The 17,787-nt window shown below is 40.9% G+C and overlaps 1 pseudogene; it reads left to right on the top strand.

Moving 5' to 3' along the window:
* Window positions 1-1,805: 1,805 nt before the first annotated feature.
* Window positions 1,806-1,905, top strand: LOC112062076 (uncharacterized; annotated as a pseudogene).
* Window positions 1,906-17,787: the final 15,882 nt, after the last annotated feature.

Raw genomic sequence — 17,787 nt, 5'->3', positions numbered from 1 at the left:
TGTGCTCCGCAACGGGAGAGGCCACAACAGTGAGAGGCCCGCGTACCGCAAACAAACAAACAAACAAAAAAACGGTCCACATCAAAAAAAATCTTAAAAAAAATAAAGATGGGCCACAGGCATTTACAAAGTACTTAGAGTCAGTTTTCAATTGGGTCGCAAAGAGAAGGAATGGAGAAAGAGAGAGTATAGCAGAAGCAACTGGAGATCTTTATCACAAATATATAGCCTAGCCATCACCCCCACCACCCCAAGATTTAGGACCCCATGTGTGGAGTCAGGGAATAATGTGGCATCTGCTCGTAGGAAGCAAAATAAGGGGAAGCAAACATTTCATGTGATTATAATTATTCCACCTTCAGGGGCACTGGTTAGAGCAGAGATTCTCCACTTTTGCACCATTGGTCCTTTGAACTGGATAAATCTTTGTTGAGGCAGCTGCCTGTGCATTGTAGGATGTACAGTAACAGCCCTGGCCTCTACCCACTAGATGTCAGTAACATCGTTCCTCCAGTTGTGACAATAAAAATGTCTCCAGACATTGCCAACTGTTCCCTTAGGGGGCAAAGTCACCCTCACTGAAAAGTACTCGGTTAAAACATAAACCATCTGATGCTGGCTTTATCTTAACATTCAGTCAAGGAAAAAAAAAAACAGGAGAGGATAAGTCCACGTGAGATCTAGTCAGAGCACCTTTCTTCTACTTTAAGGACCATGAGCCCACTCATAGCCTCACCTTTTTATTGAAGCGTAGCCATTATTTGGTAGCTTCAAACTCATCGCAAACTCATATGCACTAACTCAAATGCACTAACATGCTTTCTTGACATGTTTTTTATAGTACCAAATATCATTTGTCATTCACTGTAACAGGTTTGACGGCAGTATTAATACCCTATGAATCGACATTTTTTCCCTGATATTTTTTCTTTTTCATTCTGTTTTTAACACATTTTAAGTGATCTTGGAATTTCCAATAACAATCTTTCAAAATTTTTATCACCTCCAGCCTTCCCTAACTGAAATTCATTTATCTGAAATATGTAATAAAAAGTAATCAGTCCTCAAGTGGCATTGATATATATACACTACCAAACGTAAAACAGATAGCTAGTGGGAAGTAGTGCATAGCACAGGGAGATCAGCTCGGTGCTTTGTGACCACCTAGAGGGGTGGGACAGGGAGGGTGGGAGGGAGACGCAAGAGGGAGGGGATATGGGGATATACGTATATGTATAGCTGATTCACTTTGTTATACAGCAGAAACTAACACACCACTGTAAAGCAATTATACTCCAATAAAGATGTTTAAAAAAAATGTAATCAGTCCTCAAATAAATGTCATTCTAGTGTCAATGAAAATAGTACCTCGGTCTAGACAATAACAAATGTTGGACAAGATGTAGAGAAATTGGAACTGTCATACCTCGCTGGTGAGATGGTAAAATGGTGCAGCTACGTTGGAAAATAGGTTGGCAATTTCTTTAAAGTTTAACATAATTTATCATGAGACCCAGCAATTCTACTCTTAGGTAGCTACCCAAGAAGAATGAAAACGTATGCTCACACAAAGACTTGTAGCCCAATAACAGCATTATTCATAATAGCCAAAAAGTGAACGCAACCGAAAGGTTCATTAACTGGTGAACGGATAAACACGCTGTGGTATTTTTTTCATACAATGGAATACTATTCAGCAATAAAAAGAAGTATTGATACATGCTACAGTGTGGATAAACCTTGAAAACATTATGCTATATGAAAGAAGCCAGACACAAAAGACCACATACTGTGCGCACTTCAACAGCACGCATACTATTAATAAAATTTGAAACAATACAGAGAAGATTAGCAAGGCCCCTGTGCAAGGATGACATGCAAATTCATGAAGCATTCCATATTTTTTCGGGACAATGGCAATAATATTGTAATATATAAATGTATCAAAATAACACATTGTACATCTTAAATTTACACAATGTTACACGTCAAATGTATTTAACTTAAAAAAGACCACCTACTGCATGATTCCATTTTATAAAATGTCCAGAACAGGCAAATGATAGAGATAGAACGTAGATTAGCTAGGGCCGGGGGTGTATGTGAGTGCTGGGTTTGGGGAGTAACTGCTAGTAAGTATTGAGTTTCTTCTGGGGGTGATGAAAATGTTCTAAAATTAGGGCATGGTGACGGTTGCACAATTCTGTAAACAAACTAAAAACCATTGAATTGTACACTTTAAATGGGTCAATTTTATGGTATATATATATATATATAATTTCTATCTCATTAAAGCCCTCAAAAATATACATTGCATAGTTCTAGATGAAACCTTTCATGAATGGAAACTGAGGTTCACCTACCAGGCTAGAAACTTGGTTGGTAAGCTTTCACTGTTCTTTTTATCAGACCTGAAAATGCAGGTCTGAACAATAAGAGATTTGGCCATACCTCTATGATCCCTTCCATTCCAACATTCTCTGCATCCTCAAAATTAATGAGACTGAGAGAGAGAGAGAGATGATATCAAGTTTTACAGGTTATGATTCCATTGCTGCTATGACATATAACGGAATCACAGATCAATTTACTCATTCATATATGTGCATATCAATTAGAAGGCAATCCTTCAGTTTAGTAGATTAGGTGGTAGCTACTCTCTGGATGATTCAGAAGCATTTAAAGTCTTCACACCTCAACGAGTTCCCCTTTCTGTTCTGTCCCCAACTCCCTTAGCTTCTTTTGGCCTAGGCTTTGATTCTAACAGTTCTGTCAAATATACACTACACAAAGTGTTTGATTAATGGATTTTGATCAAGATGCAGGGGAGATTCCAGTGGCTTGCCACAGAACCACATTGTTACCAACATCACTGAAGACATTGACTCCTCATTCAATTTGTTAGTTACTCAAGCATACGAGGGGCAGAATATTACATAATAGAGTGAAGATTAAAAAGTATCTCAGTAAGCTGGAACAAAGTGCTGAAACAAACAAAATCATATTAAATAAGAATAGATATATTGTAAAAGTTCAATAAATCCATTTCACATGAACAGAATGAAGGAGACCCAGCTTCATAATCACTCATTTAAAAGAAGTTGGTGGGATGTAAATTGGTGCAGCCACTGTGGAAAACAGTATGGAGGTTCCTCAAAAGACAGAAGATAGAACTACCACATGATTCAGCAATTCCACTGCTGAATATATATCCAAAGAAAATGAAAACATTAATTTGAAAAGATACATGGACCCCAATGTTCAAAGCAGCATTATTTACAATAGCCAAGACATGGAAGCAACCTAAGCATGCATCAACACATGAATGAATAAAGAAGATGTGGAGATATATATACACAATGGAATACTACTATGCCACAAAAATGAATGAAATTTTGCCATATGCAATGACACAGATGGACCTGGATGGTATTATACTAAGTGAAATAAGTCAGAAAGAGAAAGACAAGTACTGTCTGATATCACTTATATGTGGAATCTAAAAAACAAAACAAACTAGTGAACATAACAAAAAAGAAACAGACTTACAAATATAGAGAACAAACTAGCAGTTACCAGTGGGGAGAGGGAAGAGGGGAGGGGCAAGATAGGGGTAGGGGATTAAGATATACAAACTACTGGGAATTCTCTGGCAGCCCGTCCAGTGGTTAGGACTTGGCACTTTCCCTGCCGTGGGCCCAGGTTCAATCCCTGGTCAGGGAACTAAGATCCTGTAACCCGTGCAGCATGGCCAAAAGAAAAAAACAGAGAGAGAGAGAGAGAGAGAGAGACACACAAGCTACTATGTACATTAAAAAAATAAGTTACAGGGATATATTGTACAGCCTTCCCGTGTGTGGCCAAAAAGAAAAAAAGAGAGAGAGATACAAACTGCTATGTATAAAATAAATAAGTTACAAGGATATATTATTGTACAGCACAGGGAGTAGAGCCAATATTTTATAATAACTATAAATGGAGTATAACCTTTAAAAATTGTGAATCACTATGTTGTACACCTGAAACTTACATAATATTGTAAATCAACTGTAACTCAGTAAAATAGATGTTGGTGGGTTTTACATGCCACCAATTTCCTTGTGAATGGGATATACGATTTATTTATAAGAAGAATATTATGGTAATGGGCAGCAGTAACAGAAGTGTAGAATCCAGTTGACCTTTGGAGTACTGCATACAATACTGAAGGTAACATTTTAAGAGGTATATTACAGAGTAGTCATTCAACAACCGTCAACAAACAACTGAGGCAGCAGCATCAGACACCATGCTTGGGACAGGGAATATAGGAAAACACAAGAAAACAAGGTCCTTGTCCTTGTGAAGTTTGTAAGCTATCAGGAAGGCAGGCCTTGATTCAGTCATTATGAGCACGGTGAGTATGACAGAGGGAGAGGGCAGGGCTCATGAGAGCAGGTAAGGGCAGGCCTAGCCTACATGTCCTTCCACCGGAAGGTAACCTGGAATGGTGAGGGGTCGGGAAACAGTAAGGCATAGTTGAGAGGTGTAGGGATAGATAATCTAGACAAGAGAGAATTGATAGGGTGTGACTGAAGTGTAGTTATGTGGATGAAGAGGGAAGAATTAGGATCAATAAGGAAAGAGTACAAGAAGAAGACTTTCTGTGTAGATAACTTCTCAGACAACAGAGGAAGAGACTTAATACAGTACTGCAGTGAGCTTGCCAACACAAAAAGTATTCAAGCTGATGACCTTGTGTTGGACTAGATCAAGGGTCAGCATTTTCTGTAAAGGGCCACAGAGTAAACATTGTAGGCTTTTCGGTCTACACAGTCTCTGTGGCAACTACTTAACTCTGCCACTGCATAAAGAAGAGGGTCACAGATAACATGTAAATAAATGAATGTGGCTGTCTGCCAATAAAACTGCATTTATGGACCCTGAAATTTGAATTTCATAAAATCTTCACATGTCATGAAATATTCTTCTTTTGATTTTTTTCCAACATTTTTAGCTTGTGGGCTGAGGAAATACAGGCAGTGGGCCAGATTCAGCCCACGAGTTGTAGTTTGCCCATCCCTGGACAAGATGATGCTGGAGTTTGCTTCCAGTTCTGAGACTCTGAGGTTGAGTAAAACCTGACAGACATGGAATGTCTTTTTTTTTTTTTTTTTTGCGGTACGCCGGCCTCTCACTGTCGTGGCCTCTCCCGTTGCGGAGCACAGGCTCCGATTGCGCAGGCCCAGCGGCCGTGGCTCACGGGCCCAGCCGCTCCGCGGCATATGGGATCCCCCTGGACCGGGGCACGAACCCGTGACCCCTGCATCGGCAGGCGGAATCTCAACCACTGCGCCACCAGGGAAGCCCTGGCATGTCTTTTTATTTTTTATTTTTATTTTTTATTTTTTTGGCGGTACAAGGGCCTCTCACCGTTGCGGTCTCTCCCGCTGCGGAGCACAGGCTCCGGACGCGCAGGCTCAGCGGCCACGGCTCACGGGCCCAGCCGCTCCGCGGCGTGTGGGATCTTCCCGGGCCGGGGCGCGAACCCGGGGCCCCTGCGTCGGCATATTTTTTTGGCGGTACAAGGGCCTCTCACCGTTGCGGTCTCTCCCGCTGCGGAGCACAGGCTCCGGACGCGCAGGCTCAGCGGCCACGGCTCACGGGCCCAGCCGCTCCGCGGCGTGTGGGATCTTCCCGGACCGGGGCGCGAACCCGTGTCCCCTGCATCGGCAGGCGGATTCTCAACCACTGCGCCACCAGGGAAGCCCAACCCTGGCATGTCTTTTTAAACTCATCATCTTTTTCCAATAATTATAACTATAGGTAACACTAATTGAGACCGAAGCATAGAGAATGTTTCACAGCAACAAACTGGTGAACTGGGATTTGAACCCAGACAGTCTGGCCCCAGAATCATTTTTCTGTATATTCTTTCAGCTGATCCAGAAGGTAAGCACTCTAGTCATGCCTGTGCTGTAAGTGGGAAAATAGGCACAGAATTGTTAGGTAACCTACCCACACTCACAAGGGGATAAGTGCTGGGAGCAGAGCTCAATCTGACCCGGGGGCCAGACACTTAGCACGCCCAGCCCCACCCTCGGCTATGAAGTTAGTTTAACAGACGAGCTGGGTTCAGCCACAGGTAAGGTCAAAATGGGCAGCTCACTGACTGGCAAGTCTGGGAAATGGTGGTGGGCACAGCGTTGAGCCTCTGGAACTGGGGATACCGGGTGAACATGGAAAGGCAGGAAGATTGACTACAAAGGGAATCTAGAAAAGCAAGGCAACTGTGCTGTCCCAGAGTTGGGCCTAGGGGAGAGCCCTGCTTCAACTTCTCTTCTGTAAAATGAGGGATAATATTAATATTCACCAGTCTCACCCAAGGGTGTTGAGTAAATTAATTAATGCCAATACCCTGCTTGAGGTGTTTAGATGGGAACAAAAAAGTCAACAACAGGGCAGTTGATTTGTATTTATTGTTGCATGTATTAAATTGTCACTCTCCTGGTCTTTGGGAGCCTTGATGAGAAAACAGCAGTATATTAATTATTCTCAGAACTATTCCTATCACCCTCAGAAAACCAAGTCTAAAGGCCAGGAGGCGGTGGCGACTGCGAAGGTTTGGAGAGCCAAAGAAGTGCAATCTTTGAAGTCTCTTTACTACTTCCATCAACCTATAATTCTGTCACAGGAATGATGCGACCAATTTCAGCCTCCGGGTTGCCTTTTCTCTAAGACACTGGAGCATAAACTCCCTGAGTTTAGGAGTTCTGGTCACACGAAGGTAGTTTATTGCCTTCTAGAAGGCACCATGTTGTAGAAAGGAGAGGACTGGCCAGATGAGGCAGGAGAGCTGGCTGGGCTGAGGCCCCAGCATAGAATTTAAGTAGGACACTGATTTCTGGTTCCCTAGTCCAGGAGGCCTTCTCTGATTTCCAGGCTGAGTTGGGTGTCTCTTCTCCGTACCTCAAGAGTATCAAGCACACCTCTGTTATACTACATATGCCCCTTCAAAATTGTTGATTTGCTCATCTGGTAGACTTTTTTTGTCAAGGTTTTGTCTGCAACTACTGCAAAGCTGAGGAGATTGTGGGCTCCCAGTAAACATTCAATAATAATGAACTGTCCTTTGTTTGCTTACCAGGAAAATGGGAGAACAGGATAAGAGGGCTGTTAATGTCTCCTCTGGTCTTGAGATTTGGATGAAGACCACCGTTCGAACTCCCAAATAGACTCTCATACAGGTGGTTATTCTGTGGCTTGGGGGAAGATGGGGGAGAGAATCTCAAAGGAGAAAGACATTGATATAACTAGATCCTTCTCTTCCTATGGAACGGACATTCCCTTCTCAACTCAGCATCCAGAAGGATCCATTTTCAAAGAATGAAGCTCTCTTTTTGTTTTCTTAAAGATCTTTTTGATGTGGACCATTTTTAAAGTCTTTATTGAATTTGTTACAATATTGCCTCTGTTTTATGGCCCCAAGGCATGTGGGATCTTAGCTCCCTGACCAGGGATCGAACTCACACCCCCTGCGTTGGAAGGCAGAGTCCCAACCACTGGGCCGCCAGGGAAGTCCCCAAGAATGAAGCTCTTATCATTCCTCTGCTCATTACCCTCCAAATGATTCCCCATCTTGCCCAGGGTAAAAGCCACAATCCTAATGTCCATGGACAGATGAATGCATAAAGAAGATGTGGTACATATATACAACGGAATACTACTCGGCCGTGAAAAGAATGAAATAATGCCATCTGCAGCAACATGGATGGACCTAGAGATGATCACACTAAGTGAATTAAGTCAGCCAGAGAAAGACAAATATCATATGATATCACTTACATGTGGAATCTAAAAATAAAAGCAAAGATACAAATGAACTTATCTACAAAACAGAAACAGACTCACAGACTTCGAAAACAAACTTATGGTTACTAAAGGGGGAAGGAGGGTGAGGGAAAAATAAGGAGTTTGGGATTAACAGATACAAACTACTATATACAGAGTAGATAAACAACAAGGTCCTACTGTATAGCATAGGGAAGTATATTCAGTATCCTGTGATAAACTATAATGGAAAAAAAACCAGCCACCATTCTTCCTATGACCTGTAGACAGTATACTGGCTGGTCTTTTCCTCACTCACCTCTCTGACCTCTCTCCCTGGCTCACTCCACTCCAGCCTCCTTACTGCTCCTCCAATTAGCCACATACTGTTCATCCTCAGGGTCTGAACCCTTGTGGTTCCCTCCTCCTGGAACTTTTCCTCCCAGACATTCCAATGGCTTGCTCTCTCACCTTCTTCAAATTTGCCAAAATTCACCTTCACAGGCGGACTTATTCTGACCACCTTACTGGCAATCCGTAGTCTCCCTTCCAGCACTCCCCATCCTCTTTGCTGACTTATTTTTCTCCATAATGCTTGTTACCTTTCTTATACTATAAAAGTTACTTTTACTTTACAGGCTCCTTGAGTTGGTGCTTTTGTCCGTCCTGATCAGCGCTGTGTCCCAGGACCTAGCAGGCTGCCAGGCGTGTAGTATGGGACTCAGTGAATGTTTGCTGGATGAATGGACACAACTAAGGCAGCACAGTGAGATGGGAGTGTGGCTCATGAGCCTCAAGCTCCGCTGCTTTTCCTGTTTGGCCTTCGGGCTGTTGCTCTAATCTCATGTTTACGGCCTCCTCCAGAGTTCATATTTGCTCTGCTCTTCTGCTCTTTTTCCCTTTTCAACCTGTGTCCGCGGGTTACTCCCTTTCAGGTCAGCGGGAGCTCCATCCCAAGGCAAATTAAGCAGGAGGCAAAGCGATGGAAAGGGAAAATGCCTGCATGTACTACTGGAAGGCAAAAAGCTATTATCAACAGGGAAGGCATGGGGTTGACCACTGACCTTATTTCCTGATGTGGAAAAAGGAGGCAAACGTCAATTTTTCAATCCCAGACTCTCACAAAAGCTATTTCTGAGCTAATGATGGTTAGAAAAGAAACTTTACAAATAAAACTTGAAGACACAAATCTAGCACTGTTTTCTAGGCACAGCTGGTGTTCACGGAGGCTGTCCAAACCTTGAAGTCCTAGGTCCAATGATATAATTCATTATAAGAATAAGGAAGAGGCAGTGAGGTAGAATGGAAAGATCCAGCCTTTGGATATAGGCATTTGTATTTCTTCATATGAAGAAACAAAATCATAATACCTATTTTATGAATTTATTTGCGAATGAAACAGGATATTTTAAGAGTGGCATATTATATGTACAATTATCCAATCCATAACGGGTGCTCAATAGATGTCGGCCACAGCCACTGCCATCACCACCGTCATTATTTGGAAGGGTTGATCTATCGAGGGGGCAGGAAGAGAGAGAAGTACCATCATGCTGAGAGAAACAGAGAAGAGGGGACATTCTATAGGTTGAAAGCTGAATCTGATTCAACCAGTTGACGGTTTCTCAAACTCGGCACAGCTGACGTTCAGGACCACGTAATTCTTTACTATGGGGGGCTACCTACGCATTGTCAGACGTTTAACATTATCCATGGCCTGTATACACTAGATACATAGCAACCCCCCCGGCTGTGATCAACAAAAATGTCTCTAGACATTGCCAAATATCCCTGTGGAGGCACAATCACCCCAGGTGCAGAACCACTGATGTCTGACCAGGAAACAGGAAATAGAAAGCAGTACAAAGCAGATCTGACTTAAAACGTTTGCAAACATACCCTTCTATATCTTTGTGCTGTTCTTCTTTGTAGTTTCCAGCAGAAGTTGACAAATCATGGTCTGCAGGTCAAATCCACCCCTTGATTTTGTAAATAAACTTTTGTCAAAACATAGACATGTTCATAATTTACGTATTATCTAAGGCTGCTTTCACTCTACAAAGGCTAAGTTGAGTAGTTGTGGCAGAGGTCGTACGGCCTGCCAAGCCTAAAACATTTACTATCTGACCTTTTGCAGACAAAGCTGTCGATCCTTGGTTTACAGCACAGATAGACTCTGGAGTCGGGCTGCTTGTTTTTAAATCCTACTTCAGCTACTTATCACCAGCACGTTTTGCAGCAAGGTCCTTGAACCTCCTGGTGCTTCACCGTCCTAATCTGTCAGTGGGGCTGATAATAATGGTGCCAAACTCCCAGGGTTGTTGTGAGGATTAAATGAATAAAGACATGGGACGTGCTCAGAACAGTTCTGCGAATATTGTAGGCACTCAATACGTGTTTGCCATTATAATACTCTTCAAGGGGAAACAAAGAAAACATGGTGATCTTACCTTTTAAGGGACTGATTTATATATCTATAAAATCTGCCCAGAAAAGAAGAAAATCTCTCACGTCTCAATAAACTTATTAGTCTCTCTCCTTCGATCATCTCTCACTAATATTTGATGAGCTAATTTCAATGAAAGGAGAGACTCAAAGGCCTTTGAAAAACACGAGTTTAAAGTATCTGATGGAAAACCCAGGAGGAGAAATACAAATTTGTAGCGAAACTGACAATGGCTTTATGTACTTTCTGGCCACTTCAGATTAAGAGAGGCTATGCTTTCTTTTTTCATTGTCTCCTTCCTTGTCTTATTTTTAAACTCCTATAAAGGGGGGCTTTCAGGTGATAACACACACTCATGTGGGCCTGGATGTGTGCATATCGCCATCACAAATCCCCCACCATGAGCAGAGCTGGAGCCTCATTGTACAGGAGCAAATGAAATTCTTGCCTGCCCTCTAGCATTTGCTAGGGTTGTTTCAGCCTCTCAAATTGCTGTTTATTCTCCAGGTGTCAGCATAGGTGCTTCTTTTCTCCTCATGCCCCTTGGCATGCTCTCCGGACTACTTCAAATTCCAGAAGGGCTCAGAGGACTTCACTTCTCAACCAGGCTTTTCATCCCACACCTACTGCGGCTGTTACTCAACTTCTGCTCATGGGGCTGCCTCGTTTCCCAACCAAATGTTAAATGCCTTGTGGCAATGACCTTAATTTGTCTTTCTCATGTGCATCTCCTGTTGCGCTATGCTTAGAGGGGGAGCTCGTAGTAGGCACCAAACTCACTAATTAATTAAAAATTATATTGGTTACAATGCATATATTCAATAAAGGACTCATAATTAAACCATGTATCCGCACAACCCTATGAGGTAGAAAGTACTATGAAACCAACTTAAAGATAAGGAAATTGAGGGTTACAAAGATTAAGCAACTTGTCCAAGGTCACATTTCTAATAAGTGGTAGAGGCAGGATTTGAACTCGTGCAGTCTCTCTCCAGAACGTGTACTTGTAGCCACTACATTATGCTGCAATTAGAATAATTGTTCAATGCAAAACAAAGAAATAAGGACTCATATAAATAGATAGAGATATATAGATATAATCCTACAAATCACTGAAGAAGCCAACAACAGCATGGTTAAATGGGTGAAAGACTTAAAACAGATACCCCACAAGAGCTTATCCAAATGGCCAACAAACATATGAGAAGATGCTCAACTACGTGAGTTATCAGGGAAATGCACATTAAAACCTTGTGTTGCTATCATGACACACCCACCAGAATGTCTAAAATGAAAAAGACGGAGAGCAAGGAGTAGAGCAACTGGAACTCTCACACACACCTGATGGGACCGCAGACTGATACAACTATTTTGTAAAACTGTTTAGCAGTATCTACAAAATCTCAACACAAGCACATCCCATGACTCAGCTATTCCACTCCTCGGTTTATTCTCCACAGAAATGCATACACAGGTTCATTAAAAAGTAAGTACTAGAATACTCATAGTAACACCATTCAGAATAGCCAAAGGCTGAAAACCACCTAAATGCTGATGCGTAGTAGAATGAATAAAGAAATACCTATATTCTTCTAATGGAATATGATACAGCAAAGAAAAGGAACAACATGTAATACTCTCATCAATACAGATGAAGTCCACAACGTTGAGTGAAGGAAGCCAGACAGAAAAGGGTACCAAGCATCTGATCTAGTTTAATATAGCACAAAACCTAGTGAAACAAACCTATGCTGTTAGAAGTTAAGAAATTGGTAATTCTTGGAGAAGGCAATATGAGTGGATCTTCTCAGAAGACTGCTAATATTCTTTTCTTTTAATCTGAGTGTTGGTGAATGTGTTCAATTTGTGAAAACTCATTGAGCTATGCAATTAAAATATGTACCCTCTTCAAATGTAGACTATTCTTCCACATCAAGTTAAAATTATTTTGGTTGATTTAAAGAGTAAATTACCAATATTCTCCTTTATTTCCAGGTACTGCTTTTTGTTCCATACATAGTACTTAGATAACAAAAGTCACCATTCCCTGGAGAGGGCAACCCAGAATGGAAGAACCATTTTTCTGCTCACACTGTCACAAAGCCTTTCATTCTCTAGCACCAGTTCACCATCTCCAGTCTTTTGCTAAACACACTAGAGCATGTCATTCTTTTCACAGAGCTCAGCACTTGAGAATTGGAAGGAACTTCATTTCACGAGCAAGAAAACAGATGCTTAAGAGTCGAGCTGTTGGTCTGACACCATGCAGCCAATTCACAGTTGAGGCGGGAGTGTGGTCCCAGAACCCCTGCCCCCCAGCTGCCCTCCTGTCTCCTCTGTTGGCTAGGAATTAGCAAAGCTCCACGGGAAAGGGCCATAGTTTACACTCTCCTGGGGCAGCTGAGCATCCTTGGAGCACAAAAAAAGATGTCTGTCTGCAGCAAAGGCACCAAGAGTTCACCATCCACACACCTTTCCATGAAAACTTGACAGAAATCTAATAGGAGAGGACACATTTATTAATTTTCTTTGCAGCCAACTGTTTCTTTCAGACTATATGTACGTGCTAATTTCTGTAGCTGAACAGAAGAATCATAACCTAGTACTTGGTTAGTAATTATGTGGTACATTGTGCTACAGGATTGTTAACATGCTTTGGGGGAAAGAAAGAGAAAAATCTTACAAGTAGCAATTTTTTGCCTTGTCATTTTGAAGGCAAAAAAAAAAAAATCTATATTTTGTATTTAAGGAAAACATGTTTAAATTAATGATGTGGGTATTTTTTGTTTCTCCTTGAACAAGGCTTTTGTATCTCTTCCCTGCTTCTTAGTGCATACTGATGCCAGGAGGAGGTGAAGCTACAAAGGAGGCCAAAGTATTACATAACCCAGCCTGGGTAAACAAACCGGTCTACCTGGGAGGCCTCCCGAATCTCGAAGCTGACCCTGGGTGATATCAACGATAGCAAGGGATTCTAAGAGGAAAGCGCTGAGGGCATAAACTTGTACATTAAAGACAAGCTGCAGAGCAGGAGAGAACTGAGCTGAGTTATGAAAGAGGGGAAGTTGGCTTGGACAGCCTGTTGTGCCATGTTCTGAACGTCTCTCCTCTCTTTGATTTTCTCCTAGCTTCTTGGCACCTACCCCTGAACCCCACCTCCCATCCTTAGGCCCTTGGTTCTTTTGGTGGACACATCCTAAGGTGACCCCCAAAGAGTCACACCTTTGCACAATCCCCTCCTCTTGAGCACAAGTAGGACTTACGATTTGCTTCTAACCAATAGAATATGGCAAAGACTGTGAGATGTCACTCCCTTAAGTTACGTTAAATGGCAAAGGTGATGGAATATTAGGTAAGACTCCAGCTTAGTGGGTTGGAGTGAGAGACTCTCCCCTGCTGACCTTGAAGAAGTAAGCTTCCATGTTGTGAGAGGGCCTCATGGCAAGGAATGTAGGCAGCCTCTGGGAGTGAGAGTGGCCCCAGCTGACAGCCAGCAAGACATTTGGGGACCTCAGTTCTATAGTACCAAGAAACAATTCTGCCAACAACTAGGTGAGTTTGGAAGAGGATCCCAGCAAAGTAAGGCAGCCCAGCTGACACACTGATTGCAGCCTTGTGAGACAATGAGCAGAGGACCCAGCTCAGCCACATCTGGACTCCAGATCCACAGAAACTGTCAGATACTACGTGTGTATTGTTTTAAGCCACTAAGTTTGTGGTAATTTGTTATACAGCAACAGAAAACAAATACACTTTAACAGGAGGAAAGCTGGAAAATTCACAAATACGTTGAGATTAAAAAAACACACTCCAGAACAACCAATGGGTCAAACAAGAAATCAAAAGAAAAATCAAGAAGTATCTTGAAACAGATGAAAATGGAAGTACAACATATTGAAACCTATGGGATGCTGCAAAAGTTCTAAGATGGAAGTTTATAGTGGTAAATGCCTGCATTAAGAAAAAAAATATCAAATAAACAACCTACTTTTATACCTCAAGGAACTAGAAGAAGAACAAACTAGGTCCAAAGGTAGCAGAACGAATAAAATAACAAAGATCAGAGCAGAAATAAATGAAATAGAGGCCAGAAAAACATTAGTGGGATCAACAAAACTAAGAGCTGTTTTTTTTTAAGGTAAACAAAATTGAGAAACCTTTAGCTAGTCTAACTCAGAAAAAAAAGAGGAATCAAGATCAGAAATGAAAAAGGAGACATTACAACTGATGCCACAAAAATACAAAGGATCATGAGAGACTACTAATGAACAATTATATGTCAACAAACTGGATAACCTAGAAGAAGTAGATAAATTCCTAGAAAAAAACAGCCTACCAAAACTGAATCATGAGGAAATAGAAAATTTGAACAGACCAATACCTAGTAAGGAAATTCAATCAGTAATAAAAAAACCTCCCAACACAGAAAAGCCCAAGACCAGATGATTTCACTGGTGAATTCTACCAAACATTTAAAGAAGAATTAAGGCCAATCCTTCACAAACTCTTCCAAAAAACTAAAGAGGAGAGAACACTCCCAAACTTATTTAACAAGGCTAACATTTGCCCTGACACCAAAGTCAGATAAAGACACTACAAGAAAAAAAAATTACAGAAAAATATCCCTGATGAATATAAATGCAAAAATTCTCAACAAAATATTAGCAAACTGAACTCAAAAGGACATTAAAAGGATCATATACCATGATCAAGTGGGATTTATCCCTGGAATACAAGGACGGTTCAACATATTCAAATCAATAAATGTGATACACCGCATTAATAAAATGAAAGATAAAAATCATATGATTATCTCAATAGAAGCAGAAAAAGAATCTGATAAAATTCAACATCTTTCATGATAAAAAACTCTCAACAGATTGGGTATAGAAAGCACATACCTCAACATAATACAGGCCAAATATGACAAGCTCACAGCTAACATCAAATTCAATGATGAAAGGTTGAAAGCTTTCCCTCTAAGACCAGGAACAGGACAAGGGTGCCCAGTCTCATCACTCCTGTTCAACACAGTACTGGAAGTCCTTGCCAGGACAATCAGGAGAGCAAAAGAAATAAAGACATCCAAATAGTAAAAGAAGGAGTAAAATTATGTTTGTTTGCAGATGGTATGACCTTATATACAGAAAATCCTAAAGATTCCACAAAAAAACTGCTAGAACTAATCAATGAATTCAGTAAAGTTGCAGGATACAAAAATCAACATACAGAAGACAGTTGCATTTCTATACCCTAACAACAAAACATGTGAAAAAGAAATAAAGGAAACAATCCCATTCACAATAGCATCAAAAACAATAAAATACTTAGGAATAAATTTAACCAAGGAGATGAAAAAGCTACACACTGAAAACTCTGAGGAAAGAAGTTGAAGAAGACACAAACAACTGGAAACATATCCCAAGTTCATGGATCAGAAGAATTAATAATGTTAAAATGCCCATACTGCCCAAAGTCATCTATAGATTCAATGCAATCCCTATAAAAATTCCACTAAAATTTTTCACAGAAATAGAAAAAAACAACCCTAAAATTTGTATGGAGCCACAAAAGACCGCCGAATAGTGAAAGCAATCTTGAGAAAGAAAAACAAAGATGGAGGCATCCCACTTCCTGATTTCAAACTATACTACAAAGTTATAGTAATCAAAACAGTATGGTATTGGCATAAAACTAGACACACAGACCAATGGAACAGAATTGAGAGCCCATAAATGAACCTTTGCATACATGGTTAACTAATATTTGACAAGGGGGCCAAGAATACTGAATGGGGAAAGGAGAGTCTCTTCAATATATGGTACTGTGAAAACTGGATAATCACATGCAGAAGAATGAAATTGGACCCCTATCTTACAGCACTAAAAAAAATTAACTTCAAATGGATTAAGGACTTAAACATGAGACCTGAAACTACAAAATTCCTAGAAAAAAAGCACAGGAGAAAAGCTCCTTGACATTTATCTTTGGCAGCAATTTCCTAGATATGACACCAAAAGCACAAGCAACAAAAGCAAAAATAAATAGGTGGGACTACATTAATAAATAAGTGGTACTAAAAAGTTCTGCACAGCAAAAGAGACAATCAACAAAATGAAAAGGCAATCTATGGAATGGGAGAAAGATTTGCAAATCATACACCTGATAAGGGGTTAATAACCAAAATATAAAAACAGCTCATACAACTCAATGGCAAAAAACAAACAGACCATTTTAAAACTGGGCAAAGGACCTGAATAGACATTTGTCCAAGGAAGATGTATAAACGGCCAACAGGTACATGAAAAGGTGCTTGACATCACTAATCACGAGGGAAATGCATATCAAAACCACAATGAGATATGACCTCACATCTGTTAGAATGAATGTTATCAAAAAGACAAGAGATAACAAGTATTGGCAAGGATGTGGAGAAAAGGGAATCCTGTGCACTGTTGGTGGGAATGTAAATTGGTGCAGTCACTATGGAGAACAGTATGGAGGTTCCTTAAAAAATTAAAAATAGAACTACCATATGATCCAGCAATCCCACTTCTGGATATACATACATATATATATATATATATATATATATATATATATATATATATATATATCCAAAGAGAATGAAAACAGGATCTTGAAGAGATATTTGCACACCCATATTCAATGAAGCATTATTCACAACAGACAATGTATGGAAACAATCTAAGTGTCCATCAACAACAGATGAATGGATAAAGAAGATGTGGAGACATATATGTATACACACATACAAACAGGCATACCTCAGAGATATTGCAGGTTTGGTTCCAGACCACAGCAATAAAGCAAATATCACAATAAAGTGAGTCACATGAATGTTTTTGTTTCCCAATGCATATAAAAGTTGTTTTTATGATATACTGTAGTCTGTTAAGTGTGCAATAGCATTATGTCTTTAAAAATGTATATATCTTGGGGCTTCCCTGGTGGCGCAGTGGTTGCGCGTCCGCCTGCCGATGCAGGGGGACCGGGTTCGCGCCCCGGTCTGGGAGGATCCCACGTGCTGCGGAGCGGCTGGGCCCGTGAGCCATGGCTGCTGAGCCTGCGCGTCCGGAGCCGCCTGTGCTCCGCAATGGGAGAGGCCGCAGCAGTGAGAGGCCCGCGTACCACAAAAAAAAAAAAAAAAAAAAAAAAGTATATATCTTAATTAAAAATACTTTATTGCTAACAGGCAAGATATGGAAGCAACCTAAATGTCCATCAACAGATGGGTAAAGAAGATATGGTACATATACCTATAATGGAATACTACTCAGCCATAAAAAAGAATGAAATAATGCCATCTGCAGCAACATGGATGGACCTAGAGATTATCATACTAAGCGAAGAAAGTCAGAAAGAGAAAGACAAATGCCATATGATATCACTTATATGTGGAATCTAAAATATGACGCAAATGAAACAGAAACAGACTCACAGACACAGAAAACAGACTTGTGGTTACCAAGGGGGAGGCAGGTGGGGGAGGGATGGATTGGGAGTTTGGG

Source organism: Physeter macrocephalus, chromosome 7 (genome assembly GCF_002837175.3).
Source record: "Physeter macrocephalus isolate SW-GA chromosome 7, ASM283717v5, whole genome shotgun sequence".
Taxonomy (NCBI): Eukaryota; Metazoa; Chordata; class Mammalia; order Artiodactyla; family Physeteridae; genus Physeter; species Physeter macrocephalus.
Note: the sequence above shows the minus strand (reverse complement) of the source record. Positions and strands in the feature narration are given on the sequence as shown.